This window comes from Amphiura filiformis, chromosome 1, assembly GCF_039555335.1.
Source record: "Amphiura filiformis chromosome 1, Afil_fr2py, whole genome shotgun sequence".
NCBI classification, from domain to species: Eukaryota; Metazoa; Echinodermata; class Ophiuroidea; order Amphilepidida; family Amphiuridae; genus Amphiura; species Amphiura filiformis.
In genome coordinates, this window is record NC_092628.1 from 87,887,513 (window position 1) to 87,906,021 (window position 18,509).

The following is an 18,509-nucleotide window of genomic DNA, read 5'->3' on the forward strand; positions in this document are numbered from 1 at the left end:
ACGTTTCTATAAAAGAGACAAAAAAGGTTTTCGAACCGCAGAATGAATGGCTCTTTTCTGAGCCACCGAACTTTTATGGCTGAAAAGGTCACGGTGAATTTGCCGTGGCCAAAACTGCACTATGTACGTTTATTTGAATAACGTCCATGCACTGTAAATGTGTTAATCGTTTCGTGAGGTTTTTTGGTCCATTCAAGATTTTTTATCTGACAAACTGAAATTGTCAGGACGCTAAACATTTGGCTATAGTATCTTGAGGTAACATGCTATCAACTATTTAAAAAAAAAAAAAATCCAGGCCACGTACTTTATCACCACATCATGACATGGTACACTCTTAGCGACAATAGAGATTATCCACTTTACTCATGCGTGACTTCTAACAAAAGGCGCTGATTCCCGTAGTATTCCTCATTCAAACCAATTCAATGCACGACCTCGGAGTTACCTGCACAGAGCATACCTTGAGAGGACACTTGGCTCATTTGCATGGCAGTCGGACTCTCCATTGTATTTGTTCATTTGTGTATGGAGAGCAATGGTGACCCTTCATTGTATTTGTTCATTTGTGTATGGAGAGCCATTCTTGGAGCCCATGGGACTCAGGCTAGGTCCTCAGGTAGAGTCAGACACTGTATATACTAGAAACGCATATTCTTAATTCCGCGTTTATTCAATGTTAGCATTAAATTTGTATTGCCCGGCGGCCCCGTGCAATGGAAAAACCTGAAATTGTTACATAAAAAGAAATGAAAATTTAAAAAAGTCGGGTTCCACCTGAGTACATATTAAATGGGTGTAGAAATTGTTCTGAAAATATTAATTTAGACAAACATACGGGATATACTGAACCTTTGACATGACGCCATGATGACATGATTTTATTAGTAGTTTTATATCACCTATACCGTGTGTCATAATACCAATATTTTGTAATTTTATATAAGAACTAATATTTTGCATCATAAATGCGCAGTCCATATGTATAAACGAATACTAATCTTCAAGATATTAAGCTTTAGAAGACTTCAAAATAACATGTCACTAAGCAGGTCATAGGTGCTGGCCTTGTCCTATTGTACTTGTTCATTTGTGAATGGAGAGCTCACTGACCTGTATAGAGGTCAATGGGAGAGCTTCTTTACGGGGCACTTCGCCATCGGTTTCAGGGCGTAGTTCATTGAACTCAACGAGCTGTTATTTGAAGTGCTTTTATGTTATTGCAAAACGGATCGTGGCGAAAGCTAATAAATAATTCATACCAGGGTTTAATTGATCTGGGATGCGGACATTTCATTATTCGCAAACCACCGGGATTCGATATAGGTTTGCGTTGTAAAATGAAAATGTGAATAAAAGTGTCATCCCCTTGTTACCTGCATGACTCTGGCGGGCTATTTTGAAGCAGTCATGGTTGCACATGCAGGTACTTCTTTTGAAAGTCCTCAACAAGGTAGGGCAGTATGGGCTGTAACTCGAGATCTGCAAGGAATCTGCTAAAAATAAAAGTACCACCGGAAAGAGCGAATTCTACACGTGTAAATAATAAAAAGAATTGTTGCAATTGCTCTCAGCAAACTAAAGTTATATGAATACCACCACCCATTTTTGTAGCTGCACACGGCTGATTGATTTCCATCCATTTCAATGTCGACGAATCAGCAAAGTGCTAACATGATTTATTGTTGAAAAGACAACTTTTGCTTTTAATTAATATTCAACGAAGTCCATGACGGTACTAAAGTTGGTAGGATACCAATTCAAGTCTTTACGAACAATCAGGCAGAGGCTTGATTGGGGAATGTTGCGTAAAGGATTGAGCTGATCTTTGGTATTGCTGTAGCGCATGTCTAACTCTAACAATGTTCACTTGTGATCTAGCAGTTCGTGGTCTGCTTGAAGCTTCCTGTTGTCTGTTCCTTAGTGTCCCATGCACATTGAGCTTGTTCACATTCTTATACACCAGGCACAAAAATAAACTCGTCAGTTATATTAATCCTTGCTGTTCAATAACTTGATCATTTTGGATTATTCTGAAATATACATTTTGTTAATTGGACTTTGCTGTCTCATTTGACACCCTGTTCGTGAAAAACGAACAAGATTTGACCAAGATATGCGCCTCCAAAGCTTCAAACCCCAAAATCAAAAGTTGCATTTTCAACAATTTTCAATGGGAACGCATCGTTGTATTGCACACAAGCACCACGGGCCAATCAATAAAGCACACAGTGTAACAGGCACAATTGAATCGTTAAAATTGCAACTTTTCATTTTGGGGTTTGTGAGTTTGGAGGCGCATATCTTGGTCAATACTTGCTCAATGTTCACGAACAGGGTGTCAAATGAGAAAGAAAAGTCCAATTAACAAAATGTATATTTCAGAATAATCCAAAATGATCAAGTTATTGAACAGCGAGGATGAATATGACTGACGAGTTTCTTTTTGTGCCTGGTGTATACTGCTCCCTTACATGAAACCCGGGTAGCTGTAGGAAATTGGAGACGAAAAAGACGCTGAACTTCAGTGGAACTCTTAGTTTCATGATACTTATCCGACAGAAACGTGCGCTCCCGTGCGGTTATCCAGTCACAAAAGAAAACACAAAACTCCTCGAAATGGTGCAAAGACGCGCTGCACGCTTTGTCTTAGGAGACTATGGAAGAAAATCAAGTGTGAACAATATGCTTCAAACCTTAAATTGGAACACTTTGGAGCAGAGACGTGAAAAGCAACGTTTATGTGCTTTTCACAAAATAATTCATGGTGGATTTGAACTTGAATTGAATAAATACACCACCAAGAAAGTTGACTGACCAAGACGGACGCACAACCAACAATACCAGAGCAACTCTAATTTCATCACAACAAGCCAGTTCGCTACATCATTTTCCCCCTTACAATTTCATCTTGGAACCAATTACCCCAACCCGGGGGTGCCACTGTAATGGTGAAGGGGGGTATCAGGCGCGTCTGTGGACTCACAGAAAGCACCCTAAACAAGTATTGATGAGACTGAAATTTGCACCCCTAAACAAGTATAAGTAGCGTGATTTGCTACCCTAAACAAGTAGTTGTCTTTTCTCTATCCCTTAACAATTCATGCAATTATTACCCCTAAACAACCCCGGTAAACAACACTATAAGAAACAGGTGCTTTTAACCATAAAATAAGTAAGAAGCTGCTATTGCCTTGGTCAATTTTGGAAATAACTTGGACCAAAAACGTGTTTTTGCTTCCTTTATTAAATAAATGCATGTTATGAAAAGCTTGAACATGTTGAATGTAAAAGTGTCAACTTCAAAGGTTCATAACTTGAAAACTGAGCCCCCTACGTACATATGAACTGTGTCAAGAGATAGAGCTCTTTAAAATAAAGCTTTTCTGAAAAAATGGACAGAGCTCCGCCGTCTGACAGAGAAATTTAAGGTTTCCAAGAGCTTGCTTTTTAATCACAAGTCACTTATTCACAAAGCTTACCTATTATAATAGTACTAGTAGTAGCTTCCATTAAAACGATAGTTTAAGGATGCACAACTATGTTTTCTCAAAATTTGAGTTGGCAAAATCCCTAAAAAAGTAAGTCCTAAATTTATTAATTTATTCAATTTGGCAACTGGCTAAATTGCGAAAAACAAACAACTAGGTTTTGAATTTGGAGTTAATAGGACATCAGTAAAGTGGTAAAACATCGTTTTTTGGTATTTATCAATTATTAATTTAAATGAATAGGACTGGCAACTCACTAATTTCAGAAAATCATTGATCAATACATCATTAAAACACCGGGTTAAAACAGTCAAGTGTCAATGTCAATTAGAATACTATGATAGCAGTTGTCTATGCATGGTTAAAGAAAATATATTAATGTGCCCGTGCTGCACCATGAGAAAGTCACGACAAAACAAAGTCGAAAACCATCTTGTAGGCTTATTCTTTTGCACAAATAGACCTAAATAGTCAACTAAATACCTTCAGAAGACAAAGCATGTGTAGCAGTTAGATAGTTAATAAAAAATATTAATGTGCATGAAAAATCGGCAAGTTGGAAGAAAATCATTTCGGAAACCATCTTGTAGGCCTATATAGTTTTTTTTTAATGTGCATGCATTAGTCATGCGAAAGTCGGGAGAAAAACAAAGTCCGAAACCATCTTGTACGCTTATTTTTTTGCACCGATAGAGCTAAATAGTTAACTAAATACCTTCAGAAGACATATCATTAGATGGTTGAGTAAAATATTAATGTGCATGAAAAATCAGCCAGTCGGAAGAACATTATTTCGGAAACCATCTTGTAGGCCTAGCCATATATTTTTTTAATGTGCATGCATCATGCGAAAGTCGGGAGAATAACGCAGTCGGAAACCATCTTGTATAGGCTTATTCTTTTGCACCAATAGAGCTAAATAGTTAACTGAATACCTTCAGAAGACATAGTATTAGATGGTTATTAAAATATTAATGTGCAGGAGAAAATTATTTCGGAAACCATCTTGTTGTAGGCTACAACAAGATGGTTTCCGTAGGCCTATTAAAATTTTTTTAATATGCATGCATCAACGAAAGTCGGGAGAAAAGTGATGTATATTTTTGCCAGTTTGGTATGGGTTAAGTGTCTAGCGTCGAAAGAATTGAGTCCGTTGGCAAAACCCCGGGGCAAAACTACCCTAAGTACGTAAGAGCTCCAAAAACATACCCTTTTACACCAATTTTACATGGATTTGATACCCTATTCGCGTTACGCACGTAACGTGCACTAGTCTGAAAAAATACCCTTTTTACGTGAATTTACGGACGCGCCTGATACCCCCCTTCACCATTCGAGTGGCCCCCCCGGGTACCCCAATCGACTGTAGACATCAAAACAACTGAACCCTTTAAACAAGCTATTTCAGAAGTGGACCAGATCTCAACGACGACGACCAGAAGTAAACATTAGCGTCCCACACTCTCGTCAGCCCTGTGTTACACTTCCACGAGGAGGTCTACGAGGAGAATCTCTACAAGGTATAGGTACAAGGTACTTCTTTGTCCACTCATATGGCTCTCATCAATCTTGCAGCGTCCTTTCGGCTTTGGCTGCAAAACGCCATACGAAGTGTTGGCTTCCGAGTCATGATTGGGCAATCTGCAACCATCTTTTCTCTGGTGGTTGCGCCCGTATTGGCCTCGGGCATTACGGCCTCTTTTTACTTTCACTTCCATATCGATTCTTAAAGGGTTTTAGCCATATACTGACGCGCTGGCTGGGTGAGTTGTCAGTAGAGGTTGAAGTCCGGGTTACCTCACCCTTAAAGTCCGGGTTACCTCACCCTTACGATGGATGCAGACAACATGATGCAGTCATGTCTACAGTAGAATTCATCTCGACCTTTGCAGGACTTAAACCCCATTAAAAGCTATTAAACCAAGATAACACTCATTGAAGCAGCTCAACTGATTAAATCAGATCTTCTCTGGTTGTGCACAAGTGTCTGTTTTCAATGTGCGACATCGCAATAAAGCTGGTATTATAGCTTCAGTTGGGTAACCGATTATAAAGGAAACGAAAGGAAACAATGGTATGTGTACCTTTGTTCACGAAATGAGACAAAGACCTGCTTTTTGTTAACCAGCATTCTTCAAAATGAGCAACATAATGATTGTTGACTTAACACGGTTTGGAAATAATTCTTCATATTTTTGGTGTTATCTGTCGTTTACATATCCTTCCTAAAACACAAAAGTGCGACCCTCTCCAAACATCTAAATTAGCTAAAAATTTAGGACATGTTACAAAACTATATTTTCTAGAACCTATTTAGAATAGTTTAAATGTAGCTTGTACCGTTTTTTGTGGCATCCTTCAGAACGGAGCGGTCCGTTACCAATATAGCTCAATATTTTCGGTCAAATCTCCATTCAATTAACATGTTAATACGGGGAGTTGGCTAGCTATGAGCTAGCTAGCTATGCTTTGCCCTCACTCATATTTTACAAAAGTGCGACCATTTCTGAACATCTAACCTAGCTGTAATTTTAGGTCATGTTAGAGAAACATATTTGCTAGAAGTTTGGAGAATAAATTAAATATTGGCTGGTTATTTTTCACACAGTGATGTTAACTAGGCAAGTGTCCATTCTTCCAACATACATCATTTGTAGAGGTCACGCGTCAATGGTGAGAGCACTGTGTATTGTGTATAGGAAAACGGACAGTAACTACAGTATGAAGCAGTGTGCTTCAGTCATCTAGGCTACTCCAATAACCTATCCGGCTACAGTCCACTACCCCCAGAGCCCCGTCTGTTAACTCAGAAAAAGTTCTGAGCCGTAACAGGTGATACGCGATTGACATGCAATCTTCGAGAACGTGGGGTTGGGTAACTACAGAGAGGCGATTAGGGACAGGTGGGCTGATGGTAATGTCACCTGTACCTACAGTCTACCTACAACCTTTATCCTATAGTAAGGAATAGCAAAGCAAGCAAAGAGGGAAGGAAGCATGCAGAAGAAGGTTAAGAGCGTGCAGTAGGAAAAAGGGAGAAAGAATAGGAGCAAAGCAGGAGGCTGAAGTTGGCGCATCATATAGTCTAATCTACCACCCACTTTCCACTTTACACTTATTCATTATTTTTATGCTTCTTTTTCCTTTCTTTGTATTAGAAAGAAAGAAAGAAAGAAAGATCAATGAATGAATCAATTAAAGAATGAACGAAAGGCAACATTTTAAATAAAAGTGACCACTTATAGGTTCGAATCGCAACCAGCCTAATCACGAAGTTCCCGTGGCAAGCATGCCAAGGTCCTGGGTTTGATTCCCAGGCGGTATCACTTTTTCTGTCTCCTTTATTATTTACGACGGCGAACCAGGTGAAAATTTTGTTTATTATAGGCCTAAATACACGAAGTATACATTTTTGCTTTATTTTTTCTGCCTGTCTTTCTTTCTTCCTTTCCTTCTGTATGTTTGATTAATTTATTTAATCATTTCTTTCCCAAATGAAATACTTTCCGATTTAAATGTGATCTTATAATAGTCCTACAAACCCCCTCCGCCCACCCCACATACATCCCACACCCTACACTCCGCACACACACCCCTACAAACATTATACATACACCCCCATACACAAAATTGTGAAGCACAAATCTGCTGAAGATAGTTGTTACATCATGTCATAAACAATTTAATGCTATCTATTGAAGATAGTCGTAGTTTATCGTCATGTACACGCGGTTTTAGATTAAAATAAAACTCCTTTTTCTTTTTCTAACGCTCATTCACCTATCTAACAAGTGCATGTTATGAAGGTGAACTTTAAACATTAATTAAAAAAATAAATTAGACAACTCAGAATCATGCAGCTTAGAGCCGTCATTACGAGATATCTGTTTGATACGATTTCTCGGTTTTGAGATATAGCACAAAAGCTTCATTAAATGCGTGTACGTTAGGGTATGGGGTGCTTCAGTGACCACTCCCTGAACCAACCAATTTCTTTATCAACAATTGTATTATGATTCCAAAGTACATGCTCTACATCCAATTCCTGTGCAATATGAAGCTCATACAACATTCTGCTTTTGAGTATTGGGACAAAAACGATATTTTAGAGCAGTTTAGAGCTATAATTGCGATATGTGTGTATTTTAGCATAGGGGGTGGTTTCAGTGACCACTTCCTAAATAAACAAATTTCTTTATCAACAATTTTGTTATTATTTTAAAGCATATAATCCACTCTCAAATCGCGTGCAATGTGAAGCTCATACGACGCGACATTCCGTTTTTGAGTTATGATATGAGACTAAAACGAAATTTAGATGAAATATTTTGCATTCGGTAGAGACAATCTTGGATAAAATCCTTGGAACGTTTTGTGGTACATGCACTCTGTCGAAATTCCGTGCAGAATTTCATTGACGGCCCATTCTCCGTTAAAGCGTCCAAGTTTGGTCTCAGGAATGACAAAATGCCAACCACAAAGAATTCATAAAATTCATTCAGAATCGTACACTTTAATAGTTTAAGAACACAAAACAATGCATGGGTGATTTTTCAACAATATTTCATTTTTGAGCAATATTACTTGTACGTATTGGGGGTAACGTATCAGTGGTAACGTATCTGTGAAACCCTTTCCCATCTTTGTCTTAATCGTGCAAGTGTAAAAACTGACCGACTTAATACCCATACTTGATCAGTCATCACCCAATGTACTAAAGTCTGGTATGGTATTTGGCTTCATTTATCACAACGTTTTTTCCGAGGAGAGTAGAATTTAGGTAACGTATCTGTGAAGGCATGAACGTAACGTCAGGACTTTTTGCCATTAATAGACCTGATTTTTTTTACTTTGAAACCATTGTTTTTTGTTCCATATATATAATATAACTATGGAGCCTGCTTGATCCATCACATATGAGAACATTCATCTAGCCAATTATTTTCACAGATTGTTATCCATTAGAAATATGGTAACGTATCTGTGAACAATATTGGCGACATAGTCTTTAAGACCTGTTGGAAAATTTAATAATCTGTGTTGTGATGATTTATACTTTATAATTAGGGCATGATACCAGCTAATGAAAAGTACCTATAATCCATTATGTGCGCGCATGTTTAGAGAGCAGGGACACGTTATACTGAACACACCTTGGCTGGCGACATGGAGGAAAACAATGGACATGCCTAATCAGCTTTATTGTTTTATACTTTCTAGGCATGTTACAAGCTCTAGCCTCACACATTTTAAAAAGCAACTCCTAAGTATAAGTTATATTAATAAAAGTTATTTCTTTCTGAAGAAACAAGTCTGAATACGACTTGACACTATGGACGACACATATTTGGCATTTTGAACACTTTATCGGAGAATGTGCCTGACGTATATTTTGCCTGGGAACAAGCATGACATCTACAACAATGATTTACCCTTCCCCTCTCCCTATCAATCAATGTTGGAACACATTGGGAAACTGCTGAAGACATTGGCATTTCTCAACATTGAACGGGGGGAGAGGGGGGGAGAGTTCCAAGACTTTTTTTCTATGATTGTAGTTCTTCAAACAGACTAACGTGTGGAGACCTTTCAGTGAATCTGAAAAACTAGTGCGAAAGTGATTCGCAGCTAGGGCTGTCAGTAGCAGTGTTCAAAAATTCTGGATATCAGTATTATTTTCCAATAATTTTGGCTATGAAATAACTCGTGAAATGAAGCAAGGTTTGTTTATTCAAACATTAACAATGATTGACTGTAGGATTGGTGTCACCTTGTGAATTAAAGAGTTGTTAAAATACATTTGGGACAGTAAATAAGATTTAGCATGATTTTAGAAAAAATATTTTAGAACAATAGATCTGAAGTGTTAGTGTTTCGTGTAAATATAGTCAGGGATCTAGTATACTGTGATATAATTATAGTCTCGCGGAGCATCTGTTTAGTCTTCTTTATCAGTCTTTTTTTTAACATGCTTGTCACGGCAACCGAGTGACTCAAATAAAACCTTTTAGAATGTGTAAAAATTTAAGTTAAAAAACCAAAATGATGCGATGAAAATTGACCGAAGAAGTCCATTATTATAATCGTATTTAGCATTATAGATATATAAGCTATTATAATAAACATTTTCACAAACAAAATGGAAAATTACTACTAACCTGTTTCCTCGAAGTTCAAATTCAATCTATACTTGTACGTTGTTTCGTCTTCTTTGACATACCTCCTCCAATCCCAGTAGCTATACAGGTACCCGTATCTGATTATTACGTGTGTCTATTGATGAATGTTAAGCTATAATGAACTAAACACTGTAAATGCAAACTATGGAAACCAGCAGATGATGTGAAAATTCTTATAATCATCAATCGCTGTGATAGGTTAATCCCGAGGTTAATGAATATGCAAATTGGTGATGCAAGTAGGCATATCCTTTTCTGTAGCTCAATCGTAATTAGGCTATAGGTTAACAAAATCGGACGGACAATCACATGGATATTGTTCTAGTCAGATATTAATCATGTTAATTGCAGACGAACCTGTGAAAAATGAGTCTCCTATTGGCGTAAATTAACATTGCTCCGGCGGTCGGCCTATAGATAATAGTGTCTATTATCTGATTAATATAGGCCTACATTATGTCCTGGTTAACCCTTTGTGTTATAATTTTGCTAGTATTGCCGTTTTACCATGTCCTGGTCAACCTTTTGTTTTATAATTTTCCCAGTATTTTGTTTTATCCATGTACTGGTCAACTAGTAACTTTGTCGTTTGACCATAATCTCGGTCAACCTCACATTAAAAGACTTTTATTAGTAAAAAGGGTCAAATTATCTTGTATCATAATTGGGCTGAATTGAATTTAATCCGGGTCAAATTTGGTACGATTTTTGTTTGAATTTGACTAAAAAACGTCGTAGGCCTAGACTTCGCTAGTAGGGCCTAATGTCGTTTATAATTTGCTAGTATTTCGTTTTACCATGTCGTTTACAACATTTTGTGTTTTATAATATTGCTAGTATTTCCTTTTACCATGGACTGTCCAACTAGCAAGTTGTGTTGTTACCATTATATATCGTAATGTTCTTTCGTTTACACCACGTCTATAATGCTTCATTATTGCCCAATAGGCCTAAAGGTCAATTATAGCCTATTGACCACAACCTATGTTGTGATGTTTCCTAGGTAACGAGACATCATACATGGTTATAACTAATCCTTATTTGACTTATTTTTACATAAAGGAATTTGAGACCAATTTCGTTCAAATCGGAGCATTTTTAATTTTTGGCCCCTTTGTGGCCAAAAAAACAACACTGACCAGCCCCAAAAATTTAACCCTTTTCAAGAACGGATGTCATAGGAAGGTCAAACTATGCTTTTTCTGAATCCTTGCAATGAGAGGAATAATTTGGTGTGCTTGTTAACCAGATTTGAGCAACTTTAAAATTTGACCACTGTGTTGACCTTTAAACCTTGAATATGACCGGAGTGCCGGGAAATATGTTTGTTAACATCTTGATTATGTTATAGGACCATAGCTAAAAAATGTGGTTTGTTATAGTCGGGGGGGGGTGCACATTAAACCCAGGTAGATACTAGTAGAAGTAGTAGTAGTAACGTAATAAATCCCGCCTTACAATAGGCGCACCCATGTAGCCAGGGTAGGGGGGAAAATATTAAAAACACCAAAATAGTGAAGACATCAAAGTTCTATCTATCCACAAAAGTTCACTTGACGATATACATTTAGGGGTGGTGCAATAATTATGTGTACCCCCGGGGGGTGAATTATAGGGGGGGGGCAAAGATTTTTTGGCCGGCCAAAAGGGGGGGGGCAAGCATTTTTTGGCAGGTCAAAAGGGGGGGCAAGCGATTTTGGCAGGTCAAAAGGGGGGCAAGCAATTTTTGGCACAGATATTTTGGGCACCGTTTCTATATTACGCCCTAAAAGGCGTAGGAAAACGTTAGGAACACGTTCAAATATGCAATTTCCTGCTCGCTGCGCTCGCACTATATGATAAGACAATTTAAGGTTTTCAATTCGGGTTCCCCAAAATCTTGCATGTGTAAGGGGGGGGGGCAAAGATTTTTTGGCACATCAAAAGGGGGGGCAAAGGTTTTTGGCACGTCGAAAGGGGGGGGCAAAGATTTTTGGCACGGCCAGAGGGGGGGGCAAGCGATTTTGGCAGACCATTTTGAGAATTCACCCCAGAATACACATAATTATTGCACCACCCCTTAGCAAAGTTCATAAAAATCCGCCGATACATATCGGGCCTACAAACAGCGATAAAGTTTTATCCATCCATCGTCAATGCAGGGCCGTTCCGACCATTAGGCCAGGTAAGGCGGTCGCCTAGGGCGGCAAACGCAGAGGGGCGCAAAAAAGGGGGCGAAAAAAACCCCCAACAAACAAAAAAACGAGAATGGAGAAAGAAAAGGGAAGAAAAAATGAGGGCGGATAAAAAGAAAAAATGGGAGGCAGCAGTGGCGTAGTGACGGGCACGTGGGGCACGTGCCCTGGGCGCCATCCTTAGCATATTTTTATTTGCAGAGAGTCGAACCTGGCACAATCACGGAGGTATCATATTCGGGGCACAATCATAATGGTGTGATAGCTTGTGAAACACTCCAGAGATCAGTGCATGCGAATGTTGTTTTCACTCCAGTGCTATTGTCAGCAGGGGCGGACTGGCCACTGTGGCGTTGTGGCGATCGCCACATGGGCCGCTTGGTTCTGGGCCGCTCAGGGCCGGTTGCTCAAAAAGAAGAGAAAAAGAAAGAAAAAGGAAAAGAAAGGAGAAAAAGGAGAGAAAAGGAAAAAGAGAAGAAAGAAAGGGAAAATAGAAGAAAAGGGGAGAGAACGGGGAAGTATCTTAAGACATAGGCCCTAGGGCCTGAGGCATAGGTCCGAGAGCCGAAGGCGTAAAACCCAAGACATAGGCCATATAGGGCTTAAGGTATAGGCCCTAACACTAAGCTATTATAGGCCGGCCACTAGTACACCGTCGCGGCATCACCTACAAATGGCCTTTTGAATCAATTCTCTAGACCGTAAACACAGCAAAAGGCCAATAGGAGATGCGATACAGTAAAAATTTTTAATTTTAAGCCAACAGCAAAATATTGGGCCGGCTGTCAATGGAATATTGGTATTTCATTGCGGCTGCGGAATGAGGCTAGGGCCGGTATAGGCATTTGGTATTAGGCAGACATAGGAGAAAGAAAGGAAAAGAGAAGAAAGGAGGGGGATCATTGAGGGGGATGAGTAATATAAGGGCCTACACAGTGTGCCCGCTGTTTGTCTGCATAGTGATAGGGCCTAAGGCCTGTAGAAATAGGGGCTGATAGGCCTACAGGCACTCGACTTTCGAAGTGACGGGGATGTGCGGACATATGGGACACCAGTTTGAAACTATACATGCTATCATAGTGGTCTTTTGGTGAGAGCTTCGACGCCATATAACCAAGGGGGTCATTCAGTAAGGAGGCCTCAAAAGGGGGTTCTTTCAGTGAGATGGGACAAAACTTGGGTCAAAATATAAAAGTTGACAAATTTTTGATAATTGTTTTTCAAAAGTCATCAAAATGGGATTTTTTTTGAGAAACAACGGTGAAAGACTACCAGAAATTTGTCAAAAATTCTTTACAAAGGGAGGTCTTATTGAAAAAAGAAAAAAAAAAATAGGGGTCATTGAGTGAGGAGTTCAGTAATTCAGTAAAATAAAAAATAAAAAAGTGGTCATTGAGTGAAAGGGAGTTGAAAAATGGGGGTTAATGTGGGTTGTGGCCGCACTGCACGCACGTCGCTTCACTCATTTTTAGTGAGTGCCCCCCTCCCGGCCTTTGGCCATTTGGACCACCATCAGCTGTCAAAACTAGCACGGCTAGACCATCATTCGAAAACCTCTGGGCTGGGGTGCTCCTTGTAAAATAATGCAGGGATTACATTACATAATACTTACAGCCACATTACTCAGTTCAATACTCAAACCAATTTCTTTCCCTTTGGATGTTTCAACTCATAGGCGTAGACCCCGAGGGATGGGGGATCAATCCCCCCCCCCCAATATTTTAACAGGGATGGTCCATACAAGCCCCCATGATGACACCTGTAGGCCTATGTGAGTTTCTGACCAAATCAATCTCATATTTGGGGTAATTTGGCCATTTTAGCCTAAAAAGTGTCAATTTTTTCGCGCTTCGCGCGAATTTATTCCACTACATCATCACCAGTTTAGCTTCAATATGCCAAAAATGTCTGTGCGCTTCGCGCGCATTTGTACAATAAACTTATGTCGCCAAAAGGTGCTATTTCAAGAATATTTTTCCAACCCCAATGTCAAAAACAAATCATGCACTACTTATAAATTGAATAACTGTTGGTTTGATCTTGATTACTGCAAGTGAGTCACAATGGATAAAGAATATTTCAAGTCTGTACAAATGGAATTTGGCTTCAGAAATCGTTGTCAAATCCGGGCTTCCTGACCCCCTAGAATAGCTAAAACCCTTAGTTGTCCGGGGGCTTCGCCCCCTGGTCCCCCACCAGGGGCTTTGCCCCTGGACCCTGCCAGGGGCCCTTACGCGGGCCCCTGGACCCCATGCGCTAGTCGCTACGCTCGCTTCGCTCACTGCGCTCTATTGGAGTAATAGGGCCGGTCTTAATAAATTTGCCACGGCCGCCGAAAACCACCAGTCCGCCCCTGATTGTCAGCCGGTTCATGACCAGATGTCCGACCGACAGAATCTACATACTTAAGGGATGGGGTGTGAACGTTTGGACGGTATTTATTGTGGGACATTAGAACACATCAGACATATCGAATTGCATTCTGAATACGAAGAATGGCCTTCCGATATCAAATAATTTTGATTTTTTGAAATTCGCAATGTAATACACATTTTATGGCAAATGATTAAAAATTGATATTTTTGATAACAGTACTCGAAGCGGGACTCGAAGTAAACTTTATAAATCTGATGATTTATACTTAAAGTGTAGGCCTATGTAGGTGGGATGAAAAGCCGACGACCAATTGAAAATTTTGACCTTTCGTATTGAAGATATGGATTTTTAAAATACCAAAACACCACAAAAATTAGGTCTTTTTGGGAAAAAAATCCATATCTTTGATATGAAAGGTCAAAATTTTCAATTGATCGTCGGCTTTTCCTCCCAGCTACATACACTTTAAGAATATATCATTAGATTTATAAAATTTACTTCGAGGACTGTTATATATCAAAAATGTAAAATATTTTAATAATTTGACATAAAATTTGAATAGGCCTAGGCCTATATCGTGAATTTCAACAAATGAAAATTATTTGATATCAGAGAGACATTCTTTGTATTCAGAATTGTGCTATTCGATATGTCTGATGTGCTCTCATGTCACACAAAAAATACTGTCGAAACGCTCAAAACGCTCATTCCAGATCCCTATAAGAGTGGCCCGGAAGAGTGGTCTTGTTTCTCGCCCCTTCAACGAGATTGTTGTGCCAATATTTGTGTTTCGCGCCATCTGTCTATGCCTACGAGCTCTTCCCAACTCACGCGCATGCGCTTGCTCACGCAAGAAAACTCACCACGAAAAAAGAAAAGACGAGCTGAAAACTGTCACCAGCACCACACTTTTATTTGCCATTTTAAATAGCCCATTTAACATGTTTAAAGGTATGTACTGCCTACTTGTTTAGGAGCGAATTATAAGGGATGATTTAATTATGGCCTGTTTATTAGCTACCTGAGCATGGTCATTTTAACTTGCATTTATTATTTTGTGTTTCGTACGTTCTGCAATGCAAGCCAATGATTATGCACATGATGCATTTAGTGCCGTACTATTACGGTGACTTTCGTATTCGGCGAGGAGGACGATTTCGACCTCCTGGTTTGTTTACAAACAGAGAGGTAGACAAAAGACCGTTCCGCTTGTCCAAACACTCAAGTATCAGAAGGATGGTCCACAATAGCGTGATTCACGTAACATGAATAGGGATTAAAAAGCTGTCACGTAGAACCATGTGCTTCTATCATGTCTATTGTCCAATTTGCCATCAAGATTTCATATGGAAACAGTTCAGACCCAGTACACGATCATGTCAGAAATTAATATTTTGTTCTGGGTCTGATTATTCGGACTAATGATGCATGTGTATGTCTGGTTCCATGTTGCTCGAGAAACACTAGCCACGAATTTGCTCACGGATGCCCTCGCATTCGTGGCTAGTGTCCTTTCATATCTAATTTCGGGGGGGTAAACATATTACGTAAGACCACATAAATTATAATGACAATACAGCATGATAAACATACCCTGAAATAACCCCCTTTTATCTAACTTCACTTACCATTCTGTTACTATACGTGTTGGTGGCATAATTCCCAGATAGTATGTCCTATTTTAAGTGTACTCACATGAATATTTCGGCACAATTTGTGATAAAAATCGCTCCCTTCTTTTCCGGTGATCGCATGTTCAATGGGTACAACACGTGAATAGTAGGACTCGTCAGCTCTGGCCCATGCCAACTCGACCACAAACTAATTCGGCCCCTGTATAAACCCACTTAGGTTTTTATGTGTAGATGCCATGTTAATTAGAAGACGCAATGTGCTCTGGCTGTGCAATGATTATGAGCCCCCCCCCGGGTAAATTTCGAACGACCGCCAAAAATCGCTTGACCCCCCTCGGCCTGAAAAGTCACTTGTCCCCACTCGCCCACCAAAAATTGCTTGCCCCCCCCCTCCGTGCCAAAAATTCCCTCTACTTTGTACTCTTTTAAAACAGATCAATCAAAATTCCTTTTTGTTAAATTGTCAATTTATGATGTTACTAGAGTGCGGTCTAAAGTCACCACAGAATTAGTTCTGTGAAAGTCACTCACATAGGGCGTGGTGTACAGTCACTTACGGAGCACAGCCAATTACATTGTTTGTCTTTATTGCTATGTACCGTCTACCAGGGTGCGATCTAAAAGTCACTCACATAGGGCGTGGTGTAAAGTCACTTACAGAGCACAGCCAAATCATGTTGTGCCGTCTACCAGGGTGCAGTCTAAAGTCACTTACATAGGGCGTGTTGTATTAAAATCACTTACGGAGCACAGCCAATTAACTTGTTTGTCTTTACTGCTATGATACACCGTCTTAAGTCACCTACAGCACCCTGAATAGGGCGTGGTGTAAAGTCACTTACGGGACACAGCCACATTTGACGGGAGATGGAGAGAGAGGAGAGCCATACATGGTGGAGGCTTGAGAAAATAGGGACGATACTGACCGTGCCCCCTCCCCTCGTATGCTGGCTGCGCGCCTGGGTACCGTACAGGTCCAGAGCCAGCCATCGGTACAGGTGTATACGATGGCGGAAATTGGGACTCGAGTTCGGGTTCGAAAAAGTCTGAGAACTGGATCGAGGGAGGGATTTTGAAGGTCGAGTTTGAAGGGAGAGAGAGAGAGAGACAGAAATAGAGTGAGAGGGATGGAGAAAGAACTGAGAGAGGCGCAGTCGTGAAAGTCACCCAGATTTTAAAGTTACATTTTATTTAAACCTCATGCATTTAAAAAATGTATGTGTGTTGACCATTTTTCTTCAGATCTTCAATCATTAGAGATTACAACACTATACAAGTTTGCACAAAGTACATGATCTGATCGTTATAATGGCTTTATAAATTCACTTTTTATAACCAAAAACCTTTTAATCAGTGGGTCACTGTTGTGGGCGGGGCTAAATGTAATAGCCAACCAATTACCTTTTCCCATTTGCTTTAGAAAATTGTTGGTAAGTGATCAAAATCAATTCCCAGTTTCCCACGCTATTGAGAATGTGGCTAGACATCTCGGCACCTTGCCATGGTATATTTCCTGGGAAATTTTTGCTTTTTTTTATTTCATGCATTTATACACAGTTAGTTAGGTGGGGGAAGTTTTGGGTTTTTTTTAGTGTTGGTGGGAATTTTTTTTTTCTTGCTCGTTTTTTTTTTTTTGCTCAAAAACTTACTCCCCCCCCCCTGAGAATTCTAATGGTGCGTCCATTTTTTGCCAATAATGTAGTTTCTGATGAGGAGCATTGTAGACACCCGGTCAGTCGTGAGCAATTATTTTTTATTTTGAACATAATTGGATAAAATTACTTGAGTCGCAAGGGTTTTAGGGGCGCACCATTAGATTTCCAGGGGGGGGGGCATGGGAGTTTTTTGAAAAAAAACTTACCACTAGTGAGAGGAAAAAAAAAAAATTTTTACCCACTAGTGAGACGGAAAAAAAAGAAATTGCCTCACTGATCAGTAAAAAAAAATTCCCCACCCAACTTTGAATAAAAATATACATTAAAATTGAAAAATAAATACTTCGCCGCCGAAAAAAAAAAAAATCTGCCTTCGGAGGCGATAAAAAAAAAAAAATCTGCCTGACCCAAACACCCATGCCCCCCCCCCTGGAGAATCTAATGGTGCGTCCCTTACATGGTCGGTCGGGTTACCAGAAATTTTTATTTAGCCTTATATAATGATGAAAAATGAGCAAATTTGCGAAAAAAATTGCTACTTCAAAGCTATATAACTATGAGGTTAATTTTTCTGCACTAACTGTGACATTTTCACCCTTGACATCAACATTTTTTTTTTGCCAGTGGAACATTTTTTTTTCAACTATCTACAGCCTACCCCCTTGATATCTAATGGTGTGCCCCTTACACATAAAAACGTGGTTTTATACAGGGACCGAATTTGCATGTGGTCGAGTTTGCCTTGGACCGGAAATGCCCTGGACTGGTTAATCGATCGACAAAAATAACAGGTGTTATCTGAATGAGGTAATCTCGTACCTACTAAGTGACTGTCCAGTCATAAATCACCAGAATGTACGTGTGTACAATTATCTCATAGGTTGAGATTATTTTCCACGATGTGACAGCTACGATAAGCAGCACTGTAAGCAGCGCTGAATTAGGCTTCATATATCATCTTATTTTTTAGGATCGTATGTATCAAAGATGTCAAAAGGTA

The 18,509-nt window shown here is 39.5% G+C and overlaps 1 protein-coding gene and 1 long non-coding RNA gene across 2 annotated transcripts in view; one reads left to right on the forward strand and one right to left on the reverse strand.

Annotated features, from left to right (window-relative positions):
* LOC140167410 (uncharacterized) overlaps window positions 1-9,734 on the reverse strand; it is a 28,490-nt gene extending 18,756 nt beyond the window's left edge. The window contains exon 1 of the long non-coding RNA XR_011861056.1: window positions 9,650-9,734. This is a non-coding gene — a long non-coding RNA (uncharacterized lncRNA). The remainder of the gene's footprint in view (window positions 1-9,649) is intronic.
* A 5,347-nt stretch (window positions 9,735-15,081) lies between these two features.
* The window catches only part of LOC140156254 (uncharacterized), a 47,216-nt gene continuing 43,788 nt past the window's right edge, over window positions 15,082-18,509 (forward strand). Inside the window, exon 1 of the mRNA XM_072179250.1 lies at window positions 15,082-15,171. The gene's annotated coding sequence lies outside the window, so the exon portion shown is untranslated. The remainder of the gene's footprint in view (window positions 15,172-18,509) is intronic.